Source organism: Dipodomys merriami, unplaced genomic scaffold, assembly GCF_024711535.1.
Source record: "Dipodomys merriami isolate MVZ:Mamm:240054 unplaced genomic scaffold, mDipMer1.0.p SCAF_12, whole genome shotgun sequence".
NCBI classification, from domain to species: Eukaryota; Metazoa; Chordata; class Mammalia; order Rodentia; family Heteromyidae; genus Dipodomys; species Dipodomys merriami.
In genome coordinates this window covers 24,621,512-24,642,565 of record NW_027202493.1, presented here as the reverse complement: position 1 = coordinate 24,642,565, position 21,054 = coordinate 24,621,512, and the positions used below count along the sequence as shown (strand labels likewise).

The window sequence follows — 21,054 nt, the reverse complement described above, 5'->3', positions numbered from 1 at the left end:
CTTCATATGCAGTCACTGATTATGAATGGATTTCTCTGGCTTCACTTTGTCCATCTGTTAAATGGAGCTTGACTCAGCTCAAATATCATCTGTGACACCAAGATCCTGTTCAGTAACCAATCAAGCAAGATTTTTTTTCCTTTAAAGAATATTGTTTTTTTTTTCTTTCCTTGTTGCTGCTGTTGTTTATTTGTTCTGTTTTAGGAGCTACAATTACTTTTTCAAACCAAAAGGGTTTCAATTAGTAAATTCAAACTTCTGTTAATTACTACTTTCATTATTTATTCTGGGAGGGAGTAACCATCATGACAAGTACCTGAGGGATTTACTTGCATCATTAGAGAATTTAGTTGTATCGGTCTAAAGTGCATTGAAACACCAGGCACATGCCTGGTGGCTTATGCCTGTAATCCCAATACTTGGAGGTAGAGATAGGAAGATCAACAAGTAGTAAACCAGCCTGGAGCTATCTAACAAGACTCTGTCTTAGAAAAATAAAAAATAAAATAAAATTAATTGAGTTCCTTAAAAGAATATCAGCACATGCATTTATCCTTGCTGAAAATTCATAAATAAGAAACATTAAAAGAGAGGCACAACATTTTCTAAGATCAATTAAGTGGATTTTATTCTCTATATAAGACTTAGAGTATTTCTAAAATGAAGAAAGAGAATAATTAGATCCAACTAATGGGCTCAATTTCAGTAACTGAGTTCTATGAGTCATTCACCACAGGAATCTCTAGTAATTTACAATAATATTAATTTTACATTAAAAATAATGAAAGGTTTTGAGAAGACTTTAAACATCATTCATGTTTTCTCAAGTTCCAATTGAACTATCATCTTGGCTATCTTGGTTTTCCAGTTAATAAGGAGAAAACATAACCTCATTCCCTTTAATATTTGTAAACACATCTATGAATGTCTCAAAAAAAGTAATCCCAATCTCATTTACATTAGATTTCTGCGAGGAAATTAATTATTTCAAAATAGGTGCATTTTTTTCCCCTGAGCGAGAGAAAACATCATTTAATTTGCCTCATTCATTGTTACCAGCTCCTGAGATATGAGGAACCATTCTGGAAGCTGTTGAAAATCAGGAGTTCTGATTATTTCTAGAGATAGGGGAGAGTTCTCTGCTTGGGTAGAAACCTACTCACTGACTGTCAATCATCATCTCTGTGGCTTCTTGCTCTTCCTCCCCATCCCCATTCCAATGTTCATAATGAGCGAGGTAAGGCTCATCATCACTTTCTAAAGGTAGACAATCACACCAAAGCTTAAACCAAGTTTAACTTGGTTTTCTACCCCTTAGTATTCATATCCCTGCTAAACTATTAAATATAGAAAATCGGTAGATGCACCTCTGAAAACTGTTGTTTCTGGTTTATTTAATAGTGCTACTAGTAGAACAATTCCATGTAGGCTTTTTGGCTCTTCATTCTTACCCATTGAAGGTCACTTGTCCTTTTCAGACTTTGCATTTACATTCATGCCCCTGGAATGCTTTTCCCTCACCATTCAAAGCTCAACTGGACATCATGTTTTAATTCTCAGCCTTCATTCAAAAGATCAAATTAATCTTGACACTAGCTTTGCCCTTTTCATGTAGTAAACCAATATATATTGAGGATGATAACCAATGTCAGCAGACCTCAACTAGTGACCAAAGAAAACCCATTTCATTAGATCAATTGACATATTGTACTTGTTCAAATGAGATATTGCTTATTTTTAATTGGATGGCCACTAGTGATTTGAATAATAGGTACTTTCAGAAATACAAACAGTGGATGCACAGCATGCAGGTAAGTTAAGTACCAACTCTACCTGAGAATCAGCAGGTATTCTTGATGAGTAAGTACCCACATTTGCTTTCTGGTAGTTCAGCATCTCTCTAATTACAATTATATTTTATGTCCATCTTATCAGGGTCCATGGAAGAGAACACCATAGGGATAAATTAGTGTAAGAAGGTAGGCTACCAATATTTTTGTATAGTTTTGTGACTTAAGAAAGCAACTAGTGCTCCTAGGCAAATCATCTGAAGTTAGATAACTTGACATAAAGGTTCAGAAATAAAACTAGACTTCATCTACACAATGGATCACCATCTTAAATTAACTAAACATTGGTACATAATAATCATTTTGAACAAATATGTTTGTAATTAGTTGTAGGACTGGATTTGAAACAAAGTAAATTTTAGAAAACTTTTTTTTCCCTTTGGGAGTAGACATACCATTGCACAAATGACACGATATTGACTTTGCTTTCCTTTTAGCCATCAGGTACTTGAAGTTGACAAGGACAATCATATCTTACTGTTTGCATGTCATATAATAGTGAACTGCTACAACATTTTCTGAAGCAAACATTAAACTTATAGGCCTCTACCCCCTTTTTTATATTTGTTCATTTTTAGTTCCTTTGTTCTATAGAGTTTTGGTTTTTTCCTCATGTTTGAGACAAGGTCTTCTTATACAGCCAAAGCTGTCCTCAAATACCCTCATCCCACATGAGATCAAGCTTAGAATTTCTTATTCTATGATTCTCTCAAAACCACCTTGAATCTCATAGGTCTTTGAAACATTTGAAAAATAATTCCTATGCCTAAATTTGATGTTTTAATAGGCATTTTAACATGTCATCATTTCCCTAATTCATGAAACAAAAATAATCAACAGACTTAAAACAACTGGCTATTCTCATTAATACAATGCCATTGGAAAAGAGCATTTCTTTTTGAAAGTAAAGAAATATAATGAATATTCCATTTGTAACTATATTAGCTTATGTTTAACATATTTAGACCTTGACAAAATATAGCTATTATAAAACTATAATATTATTCTTTTCAATTTAGTATCATTGAGTTAAATTTTATTTTGATAAAGAAAATGATTACATTATGCTTAATAGTTCCTCTGCATATATTTAAATATAAACATATTAAAAATAAACAAATGGAAAATAGATAGTTGTTTTATGCATTATAACCTAAGTAAAGGCTTGGTATTATCCCTTTTTACTATATATACCTTTACTATGTATATATCCCTTTTTACTAATATATACTATGTATAAATATACATATTCTCAAATATACAAAAATTTCCAATTCAAAAATAAAACATTTGAAGCCTAGCATCACTGGCTCACACCTATAGTCCTAGCTACTCAGGAGACTGAGATCTGAGGACCACAGTTCAAAGCCAGCCAGAGAGGAAAGTCCAATTAACTGCTGAAAAGTTGGAAATGGTACTGAGGCTTAAAGTCATAGAGCAATAGCCTTGAACACAACTTCTCAAAGATAGTGCCTAGGCCCTGAGTTCAAGCCCCAGGACCAGCACCAAAAATAAATAAATATATAAATAAATGAATAAATAATTTAAAAATATATTAAATGACATACATATATATCAAAAATGCCATGAATTAAAAAATAAGTCAACAAAAACTGGCATGTTTTTAGTTTCATTGTTTTATTATGATGATGATTATTATTGTTTAGTGCAAATAGAAAATGCATTAGAAAATAGTAGAGAAAATCTGGCATCTAAAAATTATTCAATGGGTAGCAATGGCTCACGCCAGTAATACTAGCTACTAAGGAAACTGATGTAAAGATCACAGTTCAAAGCCAGCAGGAAACTCTGTGAGACTTTTATCTCAAAATAATAAGTAAATAAATAAAAGCCAGATGGGTAGCAATGGCTCACGCCAGTAATACTAGCTACTAAGGAAACTGATGTAAAGATCACAGTTCAAAGCCAGCAGGAAACTCTGTGAGACTTTTATCTCAAAATAATAAGTAAATAAATAAAAGCCAGAAGTGGAGCTATGACTCAAGTGGTAAAGCATTAGCCTTGAACAAAAAAAAAAAATCAGGCACTCTCCCAAAAAATTATTCATATGCATTATAACCTAAATAAAGGCTTGGTATTATATTTATATTTATATTTATATTTATATTTATAGTGCAATAAGTAATACTTCATGTGAACAGTATACTTTTTTTTGGCTGGTCCTGGGGCTCGAACTCAGGGATTGGGCTCTGTCTCTGAGCTTCTTTTACTCAAGGCTACTACTCTGACAGTTGAACCACAGTTCCACTTCCAGATTTTATTGGTAGTAGAGTGGATATAACAGTTCCACAGACTTTTTTTTCCAGGACTTGCTTCAAAGCATGATCCTCAGATAGCAGCCTCCTAAGGAGCTAAGATTATAGGCATGAGCTACCAGCACCAGGGGAAAAGTGTGCTTCATATTATGAAATTCACACCTTGTTATAATTCATGTGTCTTATTGTAAGTGACAAATATTAGAGATTTTAAATAGTAACAAGCATTTTAGTTCATTGGCGAGGTGCTGAATGTCATTCTAAGAAGTGGCGTCTTTATATTAGAGGTTATTAAATCCAATTAACATGTTTACCCTTCATGTAAATGCTTGGAGTCTATGCAGCCAGCCTCTACCTGCGTCTAACACTCATTCCTTGGCTTCAATAAGACTATTATCTTCAGTGTCCCTTTGATCTCTCTGCTGTGTCTTCAGCCAGCTGCTTTCAAACCTGCCCTTCTATAATAAGTTGACATAATATTAAACGTCTCCATTCTCTCAAGAAAACCATAGCCATGCCATTGGGGTCAGGAACTACCTGTAACTGAATGATTCTCCAATGTGTATCTTAGCCCTAGCCACTTACTAAAAGTCCAACCATGTACTTTACTGCATATTTGCACATATCCACTTGTATATCTCTACAGATCAAAACTGAGCTCATTATCTTTCCTCTTCAAACCCTGATATATCTCCAATTTTCTCTTCCATATTAACAGACAATTCAAGACACTGGGAACCACTCACAACACCTCCTTCTCTCTAACTTTCCATATCCAAACCCACTTGATATCCCTTCCTATATATTTCTTAAATCCAGTCACCTGTTCCCACATCTCACCACAATCCTGGCCTAAGCACTTCCATATTGTGCCCTGTTTATCATTCACATTTCCTAATTGGATTCCTCACATCCAATTTTGCTTCTCTCCAGTCCATTATCTGTGCTGCAGCAAATCATAGTTTGATAGTCCCATGCGTACACTTCTTAATGACTTTTTATGTGCTTTAGAAAGAAAAAAAAGACCAAGATTCTTAGCATGATATACTGTATTCTGTGTATTCTCTTCCCTACCCACCTTGCCAGCTTTATTTTAAGAAACTTTTGCACTGGGTTCTACATGTGAATTACTACTGCTGTACTATATCTCCCCAAAATGATCTCAATACTACCTCCAGATCCAAGCTCTCCCAAAATCTTGCCACTCATCATCAGAGGAAGGAATCTATTTGCATTTTCTTTGAATCTGGCAAGAAAATAGAGAAATAGATGAAGGCAAAAGTGACACTGTGACTTTAAAGTCTAGATCATATGAAATAAATACAATTCTCACTTGACCCCTTGTTTACAGGTATGTGATTTAGTTAATAAACCACTATGTGGTCAGGAATCCTAATCCTAGACTATCCAAAAGATTCCATGGACCAACCTAAATAGAGAGTAACTGAGACCATTAGCCAATGGCCCCATCTATTCCAATAAATGTAAGCATAACAAGCCTTCTTGTTTTCCCATTACAGCCCCAGAGATCATGGGCAAACCATTCCCACAATGCCCAATCCAAATTTGTGACCCTTATTCTTGTGTCCACGCATAATAACACGACGGTTTTACACCACTTGATTGTGGAGTGGCTTAGGTGTTCTGCTGGGTACAGCCAGGCTTGTTCAGCCCTTTGTTCTTAGCATATTGTCCCCTGCTTTGCCACTTTCCATCTCCTCAATTTCTCCAGTACATAATTTTCATCATCGACCATAAATCATCTCTAACCTTACCAATAGTAATATAGGGAAGAGATGACGGAAGATACATGTTTCCTTTCCTTTGGGGTGGGAGAGGATGGACTTCCCCCACAAACTACTTCCCTTGTGAAGCCTCTGTCTAATCTATCCATGTTTTCCTTTGTTATCAGAACATACATCCTGTTGCAAAGGGCTTAAATATGCAGAGCATGGAATCATTTGATAGGTTGTGGATATCTTGTATATGGCCTCACAGCATTGCTAAAAGCTACTAAAATCTAGGGGAAATAGGAGGGAGTGAAACTGAAATATCATGAGCCATAATTAGGAGAATGTGCTGCAAAACACTTTTTGGATCATTTTAAAGTTTTTTTTTAACAATATTTTGTCCCCCTGAGAAATATTCTTGTTCACATTATGTCAAAATTGAAACAACCAAAGCCACTGCATTATTACAAGAATGGTAGAATATAGGGTGTTTCATTCGCTTTAGAGAATATTGAGACTAAATATATGGAAATACAGAACCATGTGAGTGCTATCTGTATGAAAGATCCAAAAGCACCTTTTATATTTTATTTATTTATTCTTTTGCTTGGTCATGGGGCCTGAACTCTGAAAAGCAACTATTTTTAATGTACATTTTTATTGTTTTATTAACTTGAAGAAATTGTACAAGAGAGTTTCCATTAAACAAAGCAGTTTATGAATACAATGTAGTGTGATCAGTGCCACCCCTTCAACATTCATCTGTCTTGCTTTTGAAGATTTTCCTACTGCCAGTATCCACTGTTTCTTCTGTTTGAGCCATCTTCTCCTGGCACTTCATGATATTTTAGGCACTCTAACCACTCTAATAACCCCTCTGTCAATTTACTGTTCATAAAATGTAAGTTCTCTACCTTTCTCCTTGAATGAATGGTGGGCATTCAAAAATACAAACAGAGATATTTGATTCTGAAACTGTATCAAAGTTTTCCTCTCTTCCTTGGACCCATGCTTTGCTTTACATCAGACTGCTAATGTTAGGAAAATTAAGTCTGAGGGGAAAGGGTAGTTGTTGCTGTTTGAAACACAAAGACTCGATTCATGACTGTAATACTGATATTTTCCCTAAAATATATACTAGAGTAATATAATCAAATACATACTTCTCCCAAAACTAGTCCTCTAGTCTTTGTCTTGTGTATTCATATTATCTTTGTTTCAGTGTGTGCTGAACTTGCAGTTACAGAAGAATGTCACTTCTATTACTTTAGATTGTCTTTCTTCCAATGTTTTGTCCCTGTTCTGATCCCTTGTTCCTTCAGCTTTACTTTATGCTAGGCTTCCCTTTCTTCTCCAGTGCTAATACTAACAACTTAAGGATTTGTAGGACCAATCTGAAAGTGAAAGACATTTCTCTGGGTAGAAATCCACGAGATGATGAAAGAATCATTTTTGGATCAGCACCTATAAATGGCTTGGGTACAATGAACTGATTACTCTGAATCTGATCAATATAGGTAGACATTCACATATAATCACATTTTCCTCACCCCTCTGTGAGTACAGTATTCCATGGATGATTTTGAAAATTCTGGTCTGCTAGAGTTGGTAACATTGTCAGCTCATAGATTAACACTGTATCTACCTCCCAGTAGCATTCTGCTCTGCTTAGAGTGAGGTTAGCAAATCTATGGCCTTCATTACCCAACCTATGGTGACATCAGTATCAATCATGACACTGCCCCCAAAAGCCTAAACCAGCGCTCACGATGGACATCCACACAAACATCACTAGTCAATCAAAACTAACTCCAAGAAAAGCAGAAATGTATTTGCCATTTCCAAAATAAAGGTGAGCCCACTTCCACCAGAAATTTGTTCTCCAACTATAGATTCTCTTAGAAAAGAGGAGAGCAAGGAAGAGCCCCAGAGGCCATGGGAGGGCCCTCCTGCAGTCCTCTCACAGCGGTACGTTAGACTAAATTAGATTTATTAAATTAGCTAATTGTCATGTTGGAAGATACCGGCAAGCCAATCCTGAGATGCGAAATATAACAAATAGGCTGCGGCAGGAAGGATGGGGCACTGGGGAAGCATTTAGCCTCAGTAAACTCTGGGAATCCTGTCCTAATGAGGTGTGCCTGGGCAGCAGCATCTTTGTAGAAGTCTCCAAGCTCAGCAAGCATGCCCTGGGACCAAAGACCTATCTAGAAAGGAACAACTCTCCAACTGACAAGTGGGGAGATTAACATGTTTAATTAATGGAAATGTTTATCAAGCCAAACTCGCCAATCCTGGCTCTATATGCTATAGAAAGTGAAAGTTTAGAAATAGAAGATTCTGACAAAGGATCAAAATGGGATTTCAGGGTTTAAGTTAAGGAACACAAGGCCCCCGCTTCACACACTTACCTGTGTGTTTCTTTTATAGAATTGGTCCTGTTTTCCAAAGGGAATCAAGGAGAATTCCCATTCTGTTCTTTCTGTGCTTTGTCACTGCAGTGGCTATTCATGACAGACTTCGCAGTGTTCGCTTGTGCCAGGAATGGTCTCTGGTGCTTGTGTGTGAGCCTGGGCCTCCTCTGGGACCACCAGCAGCTGCCCTGTTTAGTTGTCAGCAATGACAGAGGACTCAACTATACAGAATGGCAGCCAGGTGGTCTTATAGTTCCTCAAATCCCCTTTTGTCTTATTAGAACGTGAATATCACAAGGGGAAAAAAAATAGAAAAGTCACACTTAAAAATAGCATCCTGAACATCTTTGTTTTTCCTCCATTTGGACTTCTTACTAGATTTCATAAAATGGCAGCTATCACCCAACACAGTCATTTCCTTTGCAGGTGTTCAGAAACCTCAGTAATTTCATTGTTTTGCCTTTTAAAATTCATAATTTAAAATTTAAAGATTACTATATTTGTCATATTTGGTCTCTAGCAGGTTAGAAAAGAAATAATCATCCTACAAACGTAGGCTTGATAGGCACCAGTGGCTCACACCTGTAATCCTAGCTAGTCAGGAGGCTAAGATGTGAGGATCCTAGTTGGAAGCCACCCCAGGCAGGAAAGTTTGTGAGGACCTTTTCTCCAATTAAACACAAAGAAGCCAGCATGGAGCTGTGGCTCAAATGGAAGAGCCTTATTCTTGAGGACAATAAACTCAAAGTGCCCAGGTCCTGAGTTCAACACCCAGGTAAACAAACAAAAAAATGTAGGCTTTATTCTATAACCCTTGATATCATAAAACTTGTATCAATAAACAATATCTTTTTTAAATTTAATTTTACTGTCAAGGTAATATACAGAGGGGTTACAGTTACACAGGTAAGGTAGTGAGTACATTTCTTATCAAACATGAACCTGACAAACACTTGAATGGTTGAGAGTTCCTTCTCTGATGGCCTAGTTTCATGTGGAATACTTTGAGTCCTGTCTTGCTAGAGAAACATTTCTCCTGCAATAGGGTATTTGTTCAGATGACAAGGTATTCGGTAGAAATGGACTGTATAAATGAATGATGATTTACACCTATGTTTCTATCATGTTTCTTCATCACCAAAATTTCCCAGGCTTTTAGTGCTATAATTAAGGTCTTCTGATCACCTGGCCCACAGTCTTACAGTCAAGCATTTTTTTCCTCTACTTGAAAAGTTCTACTCCATGCTAAATTTTCTCATGGGAAGACAATATAGCGTCCACTTCGAAGTCAGCATGGCATATCTTGGTTCTTTAAATTTTTTTTTGCCTAAGACCATATTTGTAAAGGGAGGTTTCACAACCACTTTATACAACTTATCATCTGAGGCCTTCCAATTAAGTTCTTTGAGTCTGCCTAATTTTCCCATTGGCTTCAGTGGGACTTTGAGAACAGAGCAATTACAAGATTGAATTGTGACTGAAGAATGTGATAAGATCCACTAGCCAAATTCATGTCTGTAATGGCAATCTTGTCTTGTTTAACAAAGCATGGACCTATATGACTAAATCCAAACTCTAATACCATTAAATAATAATATCAAAAACTAAAAATAATTCCTTTACTGATAACATAGGCCTTAGCATGCATAAATTCAATAGACTCTTTTCTCTTTATCTCTCTGTTCTTTTTCTCTCTTTCTCCCTCCTCTTTCTCTGTGTCTCTGTCTCTCTGTCTCTATCTCTCTCTATCTCTGTCTCTCTCTGGTAATTAGGATGAGTCTAGGACCTTGTTCATACTAAGCAAGCACTCTACTATTGAACTATACTCCCAACCAGTCTGCTTTCTTCCTTTCTAATAAATGATCTTGAAATTTGTTAGTATTCATTTTAGAAAATTTTTCCAGAGTTGTTCCTATATGAAATAAAGTAATAATCCTTTTTTAATACAAAAATATATTAAGCATAAAACATACCATTGCTTTTTGGCATGTTCCATATTTTTTGTGAATTTTTATCAGGGTTTTATTAATTATAAAGTCTTCCAAATGTCCTCTCATCTTTGCCTTACAGTTAACAGATATTCCAAATATGAACAAGGCAAGGCCATGGAAACTTGGGCCATTTTCTAATTTTACTTTCAGACTAAAAAGCAAAGTTTTTTGTGGGTTGGTTGGTTCATTGGGGTTTTGTTTTTTTTGTTTTTGTTTTTGTTTTTCTTCAGTAGTAGAGCTTGAACTCGGGGCCTAGCACTCTCATTTGACACTTTTCTTTGCTCTACTACTTGAGTCACACCTCCACTTTTTGTTGTTAGTTGGGAATAAGAACCTTGTAGATTTGTCTGCCCAAGCTGGCTTCTAACCACAATCCTCAGGTCTCAACTGTCTGAGCAGCTGGGATTACAGGCATGAGCCACCAGCACAGGGCACAAAGCAGATTTTGGACTAGCCATCTTTTACTACTTTCCCCTACTGCCAGTTGTTCTGCCTCACTCCTTCCCCTGAGCTTCTGTTCCTTCCTAGCCCCCTCCCTGGCCTCCTGCCTGTAGCTGTCACCATCACACTATACTACTACATGTGTTTGCTCCATGCTGCCAAAACAAAGACATGAGAAGAACAAGAAGTTTGGTGGATAGAGGACATGTGAGAGCTTCTTTTGAATATTCAACCTAGTGAAAATGAGCTATCCTGATATACATGCCCAAATTGACTTTTTCTTGGACTGGGTTTTACAGAGTAATTAAAAATCCCATTGTATTGAGAGAGCAGCATTATTCTTTACTTGTAGATAATAAATAGCTGGGCTGTTTAGAAAGGACAATATAATCCTTAGGAATCACTGCTACATGATACACTAGTTCAATTGTGTGCACATTACCAAACACAGACACAGCCAGACATAACATAGATACCCCTTACTTAGATAAGAAGCAGAGACCTAAATCTTAAACAAAATATAGCCCCATACAATAAAGCAATCTTTTTCAGGAATTTGTATGCTGTTTTTTTTTTTTTTTACACACTGTACTTTGCTTGAGAACAAGGCGACAGAGTGATAAAATCCTATACATTGGCATAACATTGATTTAAATAACAGACTTACATCCGCATCGGAATTTCCTGTGAGCCCAGGAATATTTTTGAGAGTGTGACAAAAAAAAAATCTCCTTTTTCTGTTTTACAAGCTAAAGTCCCATTTTAGAATTGATGTGGAAAGGGGGAAAAACAAAATAAAGATAACAAAGGTCTTAGAGTTACTGAGCAAGGTATGTATGGAGTTTATAATATTATATCAAATGTTAATGTAAAGCACAGAAATTCATGATGAGGCAGAAAAACAAATAGGTTGTCAGTTTCCCAAGCATCGCATGTAATATGCTCATTTGGAGTTAGGGAAGATCTAATTCCGAATGAGTTTTATTTGGTCTGTATATGCAGATAAAATACTATGTCTGTCTAGACTAGCAGGGAATAATTCTTAGGAATTTCAATATTAATTAATTTATGTGATAGTAAATTGAATGGCATCAGTCTGCTGGTCATTTTGTAAATTTCTTCAGAGAATCCTTAGCTTTCTGTTCTCTGTAACTCTACACCACGGTTTGCTAAAGCCACAATCTCACAAATGTGTAGTATTTTGTTTTCTTAACTATGAGCTTGGGGTGGGGGAGCAAAGGAATTGGCTAAATTGTAATCATTTGGATGTTTGAATTGATTTGAATGCATGAGAATTTTTTTTTTCAGAAAGCTGTTGTCTACCGGTATTCCTAGGAACTAGGAGAACTAGAATTCTTGTTTCAAACTCTGACATTCTTTGACAAGTTACTTTAGTTCTATGCCTCACTCTGACCTTTATATAATGAGGCTAATAATATTTATCTAACTTAGATGAAACCCTTCACTGCATTGTTAAGAGTATTCCATGTTCGCAAAGTGGTCTTTCAGACTATACTGTGCAAATAAAATCAGTTGAACAGTTTGTTGCTTCTGATAGCTCTGATATTTCTCCAGCTGGGAAACCAAGAGAAGGAGAAGTTACATTTTACCACAAATTTTTAACTAGGATAAGAGCTAATGTTTATGAGTGATGACTTCGTATCAGGTGTTGTATATTATCCTGTTTCACTCTACAACATCCCTGTGGAAAAAAATCTTACTTCTGTTTCCATTGGAAATAAAATTAGAGACTTTGAAAGACTTAAGCAAGTTTTCCAGAATCATCCAATCAGTAAGTGGTAATGACTACTATGGTACATTGACTGCCTTCGACACCCATGATTGCACAGAATTGTAACACAGCAGTGTCTGCACAGAAAAAGTCATAGCTTTATCTTATTTGGATTTAGGTGTCTGCGTGCTTGAGCTAATTATGTGGCTAATAACATTGCCTTTTATATTTCTGGAACTCTTCTCATGTAATAATGAGCTTTAGTGGATGTTTTGTTTTCTATGGCTGCAGACCGCCTTGTTACCCTACTGCTATACCAACCTTCCTCCTCCATTTGGAGATCCACCCTTCTACTCTGGATTCTTGCAGAACTAAATAAAAACCCAGCAAGTCTCCTCTGAATCACCAAAGCTATGTTTTGTTTTGCTGTCTCATGGCCTGATTCTTTGCAGGCAATGCCATTGGCAAAAGCTTCCTTTCATCCAATCCCCATCCAGGCCAGCCTTCCTATGAGACAAGATGCTGTGAATACTTCCCTCTATTCCCATGTGCTGAGAGTCTTCAGTTCTCCAAATGTTATGACCAATCCCATCCGTGTAACTAAAGCTAACAAATTCTAGAGTGGTTTTCACTACAAAATCATGCAGTTGAAAGACTGAAACAGAACTCAGATCTGTGTCCTGTTGCAAAACAATAAAAAGCAGAGCAAGGTTAAAAAGCACTCAAGTAGACATTTTACCTCAAATCAAACTGTAGTCTTAACTTCGTTTCTTCTGGAAAATGTGTTAGTGTAAATATATTTGACTTGGGCTTTTTTATTTGGTTGCATGAATCTCAGACACCTGAATAGAGCAAACAAGTTAACTGTGTGAGGCTTTGTACACAATCAAGTATCTCCAACCAACTCTAGTATAAAAGGATCCAGAGCTGCCACGAACCTTTGGCAATAGCATACTTAGCTATGTTTTAAAAAGCAATCTTTTGAAGTAATCATTTGAGTTGAGGAGCCAACTTGAAACCTCCAATGGTATCCATCAATCCCAGGACAGCAGCTGTCTCAAGGCTTTGCCAACTCACCTCTTGGGCCTCATCTGGCACAGCATTCTGCTTTACCAATCAGTCCTGTGAGTTCCCCTTCATACCAGTGTCCTCCCCTACTGAGCCTCCACACATGCCATCCATCCTAATCTCTCCACAGTCTTACCCCACCTCATTCCATCAGCTTATTTGACACATCTCACATCCCCCAATTATTTAGAATATACCCAAGATTAGAACAAACTTCGCTCTATCCTTCAAAGAATATAGTTCTTTCCAATTAAACAATTTATTTGCTGCATGACTATAATTCCTGCTACTCAGGAAGTCGAGGCAGAAGAATCCTTACCAATTTTGTAACCTGGGAAAAGTTACATATCTCAATACCAAAATTTTTTTTTAAAGGATAGGGGCATAGCTCAGTGGTGAAGCACTGGCTAATATGCATGAGGCATTAGGTTCAATCTATAAAACTACAGGGAAAAATTATCAAACTTTATGATTTGAATGCATTTATAAATTGGCTTAACGGTCTAGACTCTGTACCCTTTAAATCCAAGAATGAGCTTGCCTTGTAAATCACGGCTTCCCCATCTAAGAATGTTCTAGCAGACAAAGAGGACACACACAAAAAAGTTTGCATGGAAAAATTTTAATATGAAAGGGCTGATAGTTATCAGTCTCTTATTTTTCTCCTCCAAATACTGCTTATTGAAATGAAATTGTATCATCTTTATTAAGGAAAAAAATCTGAAAACAGAAGAACTTGTTAAGCACTGAACATTCAACTCCTACAGAAAGATACATTGATTCTAAAAAATGGGTTAAGGTTAACAAACTTATGTTTTAAGATAAATATTCCTGCCATGGTTCTCTGCTGTCTTCCTGCTCATTTATTTCCTCTGTATTTTCAATGCCTCGCTTGTTCATAAAGCATTCTAGAACAGAAAAAAAAATACCACTTTCTAGTCATGTCTTAAATACCAAATAGCATGAAATATCAAACTTGGGGCTAAAGTGTGAATCAAAAAATAATTTTGAAACATACTTTAAGCAAGTATAAGAGTCATAATAATCCTTCACTCAAATCAGTTTAAGACTTTTAATAACATATCTGGCCCAAAGTGAATAGTGGCTTAAGGGGTAAAGGAAGGAAAAATGCTTTAGTGTCATTTTTTTTTTTCAAGTAGAAAAGCATGCCCTAAGCAGATGCATTTTTCAGAGTGCTGTCCACAGCAGACCTAATTGCCTTTCATGTAAATTAAGAACACATACCTTGGTTTAAGCAGTAATCTACATCAAAATGAGAGGAGTGGTTTATTTGTTTCAGCTTATTTGGGGGGTTTGAAATGGCACTTAAAGCACGTTATGAAAGTTATTCTTGGCTTCCATTTATTTAAGTAAGAAAATGTGCCTCTTTTCAACTTTTTTTTTTTTTCCAATCTCCACTTACCAATAACAGCACTCTACTCCACACATCATGAAGGCATATAAAAATACTTAACAGCTTTGTCATAAGACACTTGAGATTTGGGGTTGCTGCTATATGTTTTTAAATCTTTTATGTTTGCTAAAGCTTGATGAATCTGAGAATATGTCTAGAGGGTAAATAGTGACTTGGAATCATTTGCTGTGCAGTTGCCTAACTAGAATTATTATTTCCCTCCTCTAAGAAGCAGATACATTTAGCTTTTTCATCATCAAAAAAAAGATATGGAACCATCCTGCTTATCAGACAAATTCTGAACATAGATTATATCATAGGGAGGAATTTTTGACTGACCCCTTCTGGCTTATGACACCAGTGAGTTTAAGTGCATTTGACGGATCATTGGCCCCTGAGTATGGAAAATTGTATCTCAGCAGGTTCTAACCTGGAACCTGGTGAAAAGGTTTGCTCATTTATTTGTGTGTTTGTTTTAAGCATTTCATGGCCAGGGAGTATTTTGTAAAAAATACACCACAAAGAAAGTATATTTGTAAACCTAAAAGAACTGGGTTTTTTTTCTTATAATTTGTAGTAAATATCAAATCCATGATAGTTGTAAATAGTAAATAGTAAAATCCACTTACTGTTATTTATTTATAGTTGTAAATAGTAAATAGAAAAGTCTGTGATAGTGGTAATCCACTGGCTATCATTCTCTCAGAAACATGATATATTGATAATAAAATAATTCAGAAGACTTCCAAGACCAGTGGAGGTGTAAGGTATATTAAATAGGTACGTTTCATTAGGTAGCAGATGAAGAGAACACCAGGAGGAATTCAAGCAGGAAAAGAAAATAAGTTTATTTACCAAACTGCTGCGCCACCGCCCCCGTCGCCCCCCCCCCCCTTAGTGGTGGAGAGGCTTGGCCAAAAAGAGGAGACCCAACCCTGAGCCAGGAGTTACCTAGGCCAGGTACAGGAAGAGGTGTGGCCAGGTGGGGGAAAGGTGTGGCCACATTGGATCTGGATGTGACCTCAGGGTGTGGGACCCCCCTATTGTCAGATGGGAGGCTCAGATGGGAGGCGTGAACAGAGGCAGCCCAGTATAAAACCTACCAGGAGGGGGAGGTGACTACTTCCAGGTGTGCCAGTTGTCTAGGTAACACAGACACTGGACAGAAACTTAGACAAGAGATAGGGAGGTGTCTGCACAGAGCCTGCATGGCCCAGCGAAGACCTTACAGGAGGTAAGGAATAATGTGGGTAACAAATAGATACATTCTACCAAGAGAACGAATTCTCTGCTGTTACTGTACAAGTTATTTTATTCCACTAAGAGAGGGCATGACAATGTTGCAGGCGGATTAAACATTTTATTGTTCAAGTGTGGTGTGAGCAATAAAGAAAACACTGAAGAAAGGAGTTTGAAAGAGTAAAGGTTGGTCAGAAAGAAAACATAGGATCAGAAATTCTAACTAATCATTTTCCTGAAGAAGCAAAAATTCTTTGCCAAAGGAAACAAAAAAATCATGTATGTTTTATTGTGTGTTTGTTTTGCTTATATGAATGAAAACTTTTTAAATGTCTAGAAAAATACATCTACCAAGTCAAAGTTAAGAGATGGAAGGAGAGAAAAGGCTTGAGAACAAAACTATCAAAATAGTATTACCAAACTGGATAAAACACTCACAACCTATTGTGGGGATGGGTGGGTCTTGATGATTGGTAATCCATTTATGTATTTTCTGTTTGCAGTGTCTTTTATGGTCTATGTCCTTCATAAAAATATTTTAAAATGTCTTCATTCACACTCATTCTTTTTTTCAAAAATGGAGTAGTAACTGGATCTTGAGGTCACTGATTTCCAAAAGGAAATATTTTATTATTAAGCATGAGATACGTAAAGAAAATAAGAATACTTATTTAAATTCCTCTAGAGAGCTGCAAAAGTAAAGCCTACAAATATATATATGATTTTTTTCAAAGATGAGTAGTAGAAAACAGATTGTACTTAGTTCATTCAAAATGTCTAACATTGTTCACTCTGCCATATGCACAGTTACTCCAATATGGGCTTTGAAGGAAGCTGACTAACAGGTTCCAGGTGCAATATAAATCTTCATTCTTTGGCACAACGCCTTTCAAATTCATCTAATGACAGCATGAAAGTATCTCCAAAGATATTTTATAAAATCTCAAATACTGTGACACTTGAAAACTTGCTTCTAACCTGGAAATAATTCAACATTTGATTTGTTCCTTAAATCCTTTTGTTTTGCATGTTATGTCCAAAGTTTAAATTTTATCACTCCTGATTTACATGTGATTGAAAGGATGGGAACATGACCCAAATTGCCAAATTCTTGTTATGTAAAGTGTCAGCAGGATAAACAAATGAGCTCAATGAAGTTGCAACAGAGAAGTATTTAAGTGATGTTATTTGGATCAGCAAAATTAATAGCATTTTAATTGTCTCGCTTGTAATTTTAATTTAGTATTTAGCCTCAGAATAGGCAACAAACTGTAGCTTCTGAAATTTTAGAATTTATGAAAACAAAACCTGGAATTCCTGATTGGTAGAATGAATAGAACTCTGAAAATTCTATGGGTTCACTATGTTTATGACATTGTGTGCTTTTACACTACCTTCGTGCACTTTCCAACACACAGTGACTCAAACACCAATGCCTCAGGATATTGGAATGCTATTTACTTGGTTGGAAGATAGTTTTGTTGTTTTATTTCTTTCAATAAGACAATACTGATCGACATATGTAGATTGACACATACCAGCCTTGAACTATTCTCCCTCCTCAAGAATCCATTTCCAATTTCAGGATACCTCATCTATTCCTCTTCATTCCTTGATATTTTTAGAAAGCTTCCTCCACTTAGGTTCATCCATAGTAGTTATGTGCTGTACACCAGCAACACTGCTGTCAAACAGCATTCCTGATTACACAGCACTTACTGTGAGAGATACTGAAAGATTATCAGGTTTTCAAATGAACACACTGTAGTATGTGTGTTTGTGTGCACACATGTATGCACGCACGCGCACGCACACCCACCCCCCACACACACACACGCCATCCTATTTCATATATTCACTGTGTGAAAAAAATCCATTGAATTTCAAAGTGAGATATAAGAGAAGCAGGAATGATGTTGTAACATCTCTCAAGTGATCTGAACACATATACACAAAAGTATGTGGTAATATCAGAGAGCCTAGGAGAGGTAAGTGTTGTTGCTGGCAAAAAAAAAAAAAAATGTAGCCAGAAACACTCTTAACTCCTCTACAAATCCTTGATCTTAAAACCACTTTCTCTTCCCTCTCTGCTGGTTCTGGCACAATGCCTAAAAGAAGGGGGGGGGAATAGCACTCCATAAATATCTGTTAATAAATCAATAATGGAGGAAATAGGACCAGGAAGGAAGGCAGAGAGGAGTGGAGGAAGAAAAAAGGAAGTAAGAGAAGAAGGGAGGGGAGTGGACTAAATCAATCAGTGATGCAATTTGTGATTATTCAATCCATCTATCCATTGAAGCCATCCATCAATTTCTTTACCATTTTGTGGGGTTTATATGCCTCCTTGACATGCCAGCTTTTTGCAAAGTAAATCCTCACTTTGCGCAAACTTTATTTTGTCAACATGATCCTTCAGAGTTTCTTGAGAAGATCATGAAAATGTTCCCAATTATGTCCAGGACAAAGCTACTTTCTGTTCAGTCTCCCTAGATCACATCACAGTTTTTTGTGTTTGTGGGGGTTTGAGTTTTTGCTGTTTTGTTTTTGTTTTGTGGCTGGCAATGGGGTTTGAACACATAAACTCATGCTTACTCAGGTGGTCTTCTGCCCCTTAAGAGACACTTCCTGCCTGAATTTTATAGGTTATTTTGGAGGAGTCTGGAAGGCCTTTCTGCCTAGTTTGGCATTGAGCCATAATCCTCCAAATCTCAGCTTCTTGAGTAGCTGAGATTATAGGCATGAGCCACTGGCTTCTGTCTCTTCTATGTTCTTTTAATTTTTTTAGTCATTTTTCCTAACCAGCCTCTCCAATTGTTTTCCACCCTTCTCATTTGCAGAAGCCATATGTTCTATTCTGTACATCTTTAAAATAAGTGACTTCCTGTCAGATGCAGGTAACTTATACCTGTCATCCTAGCTACTCAGGAGGCTGAGGTCTGATGATCCAGGTTCAAAGTCAGCCTAGACAGAAAAGTTAGTGAGACTCTTATCTCCAATTGATGATCAAAAAAACCAGAAGTAGAGCTGTAGCTCACATAGCACAGCACCAGCCTTGAACAAAAGAGCTCAGAGAAAGCACCTACACCCTGTGTTCAAGCTCTAGGACCAGCAAACATAAAAAAGACTTCCTTCCTGTGCACTCTTTATCTCAGTTAATCAACCACACCCTCTTCTTTAGCACTCAGTCTTTCTTTACTGCTGTCCTCAGTCTGCTACCTGAATTTTTTTTTGCAGTTCTCCATCTGACCAAAATACCTGTCTTTTTTCTGTACAAGCACTCCTGGAGGTCAAATCCTATGATCCTCCAACAGGCCTCGTCCTTTTAAACCTATCTGCAGCACGGTTCACTGAGAACTACTTGTTTTTCCCCCAAGACTCTCCACAGAATCTCAAGTGATTCCTTTAACCTGGTACCAACCCTCTGTCCCCCTTTCTCTTTTACTGCCTCCTTTTCTTCCCAAATATTATCCTTGGTGTAGGTACTTTCTCACATTGTAGACCACTTTCTCCCATCTCTTGGAAAGTTTCATCCACTCCATAACTACTAACATCATAATTAATATATTATAATTAATCTATTAAGTATTATATTTGAATTAATATATAAACCAGAGGTTGACCTTGTCTCTCAAAGTATATTTAAAAACCATACCCACTTTCTGATAAGTTTATTTTCTCCAAATTTCTCATCTTCTGGTGATTATATCAATGATATTAAAAATCTCTCTCCTAGATTATGCTTATACATAGGTATATATATATATATATATATATTATTGTTCTTTTCGTTGTTGTCTTGTTAGTTGGTTCATACAACAGGGTAAGAAAGAAAAAACAAAAAAAGAAGGGAAAATTGAACTCCCTAATTCATCCATTGAAATTACCCTAAGGAACTAAACTGCTAAAATTAGAAATTCAAAGTTATTTTATTTTAGGTAGGATTGTGGCTCAAAACAATTAGATGACACACAGAAAATAGGCGTGTTATGTAATTTTTTTTCCTCAGCAACAAAAAGAAACACTTTATAAATTTCACAGTGTAATGAATGTAATCTTAGGCTTGGGGAAGACCGAACCTCATACCCTTGACCTAGTTTGCATAAAGTGTAGTAGGAATCAGCCCTAGAGTTAGAGGTAGGAGAGGCTTTAGACAAAGTGGAAAGATGGTAGTTTGGAACAATTCCTTAACATTTTGTGAAGATAAATACGCTATACGAATTTCTTCGTTACAAACCATTACAACAACGCAAAAAAAAAAAAAAAAAAAAAGATTCCACATGGACAAATAAAATAAATTTTCCCTTCACATTCTGCCCAGAGACAATACAAAGACTTTCTCTCTGATTATAATCATCTTTTCTATCTAATTGTCATAATTCAGCAATACCTTTGGTGATCATACAGCTTTTAATTTTTTGAAAAGTTTCAGAACTAAAATTATTCACACAAAACTTCCAATTAAATATTCTTCTGGTTCATGTATTTTCTTTATCTTATTCTAGATCTCCTACGATTGATTCTGAGACAGTGATTTAGAGTTTCTGCGACAGCCAGGGAACTGAAAATTTGTGTAGAAGAAAAGGTAAGACTTGGGAATTAAAATGAATATAGGTACAACGGCTTTTTAATATATACAAGTAGTTTGTGTTGATGAGGTAAGTCACTTTGGCTAAGCTGTCATTGACACTGGATCCCAATAATTCCATTTACCACTTTGAATCTGTTATAGGCAGAACAGTCAAGCAATGTAATTATCTGATTTTATAGTGTTTCTGATCTTATTAACGCAATAATAGTTTCATAAACTTTCTTTTACTGGAAAAATTAGATGCATGGGGACATTCTAAAATATAGATGCTGTGCTTTTTAACCAGAGAATTTGCTGCTAGAATGACATAG

At 36.3% G+C, this 21,054-nt stretch overlaps 1 long non-coding RNA gene across 1 annotated transcript in view; it reads left to right on the top strand.

The window, feature by feature from the left end:
* Window positions 1-20,729, top strand: part of LOC138823272 (uncharacterized) — a 206,267-nt gene extending 185,538 nt beyond the window's left edge. The window contains exon 3 of the long non-coding RNA XR_011370774.1: window positions 20,658-20,729. This is a non-coding gene — a long non-coding RNA (uncharacterized lncRNA). The remainder of the gene's footprint in view (window positions 1-20,657) is intronic.
* Window positions 20,730-21,054: the final 325 nt, after the last annotated feature.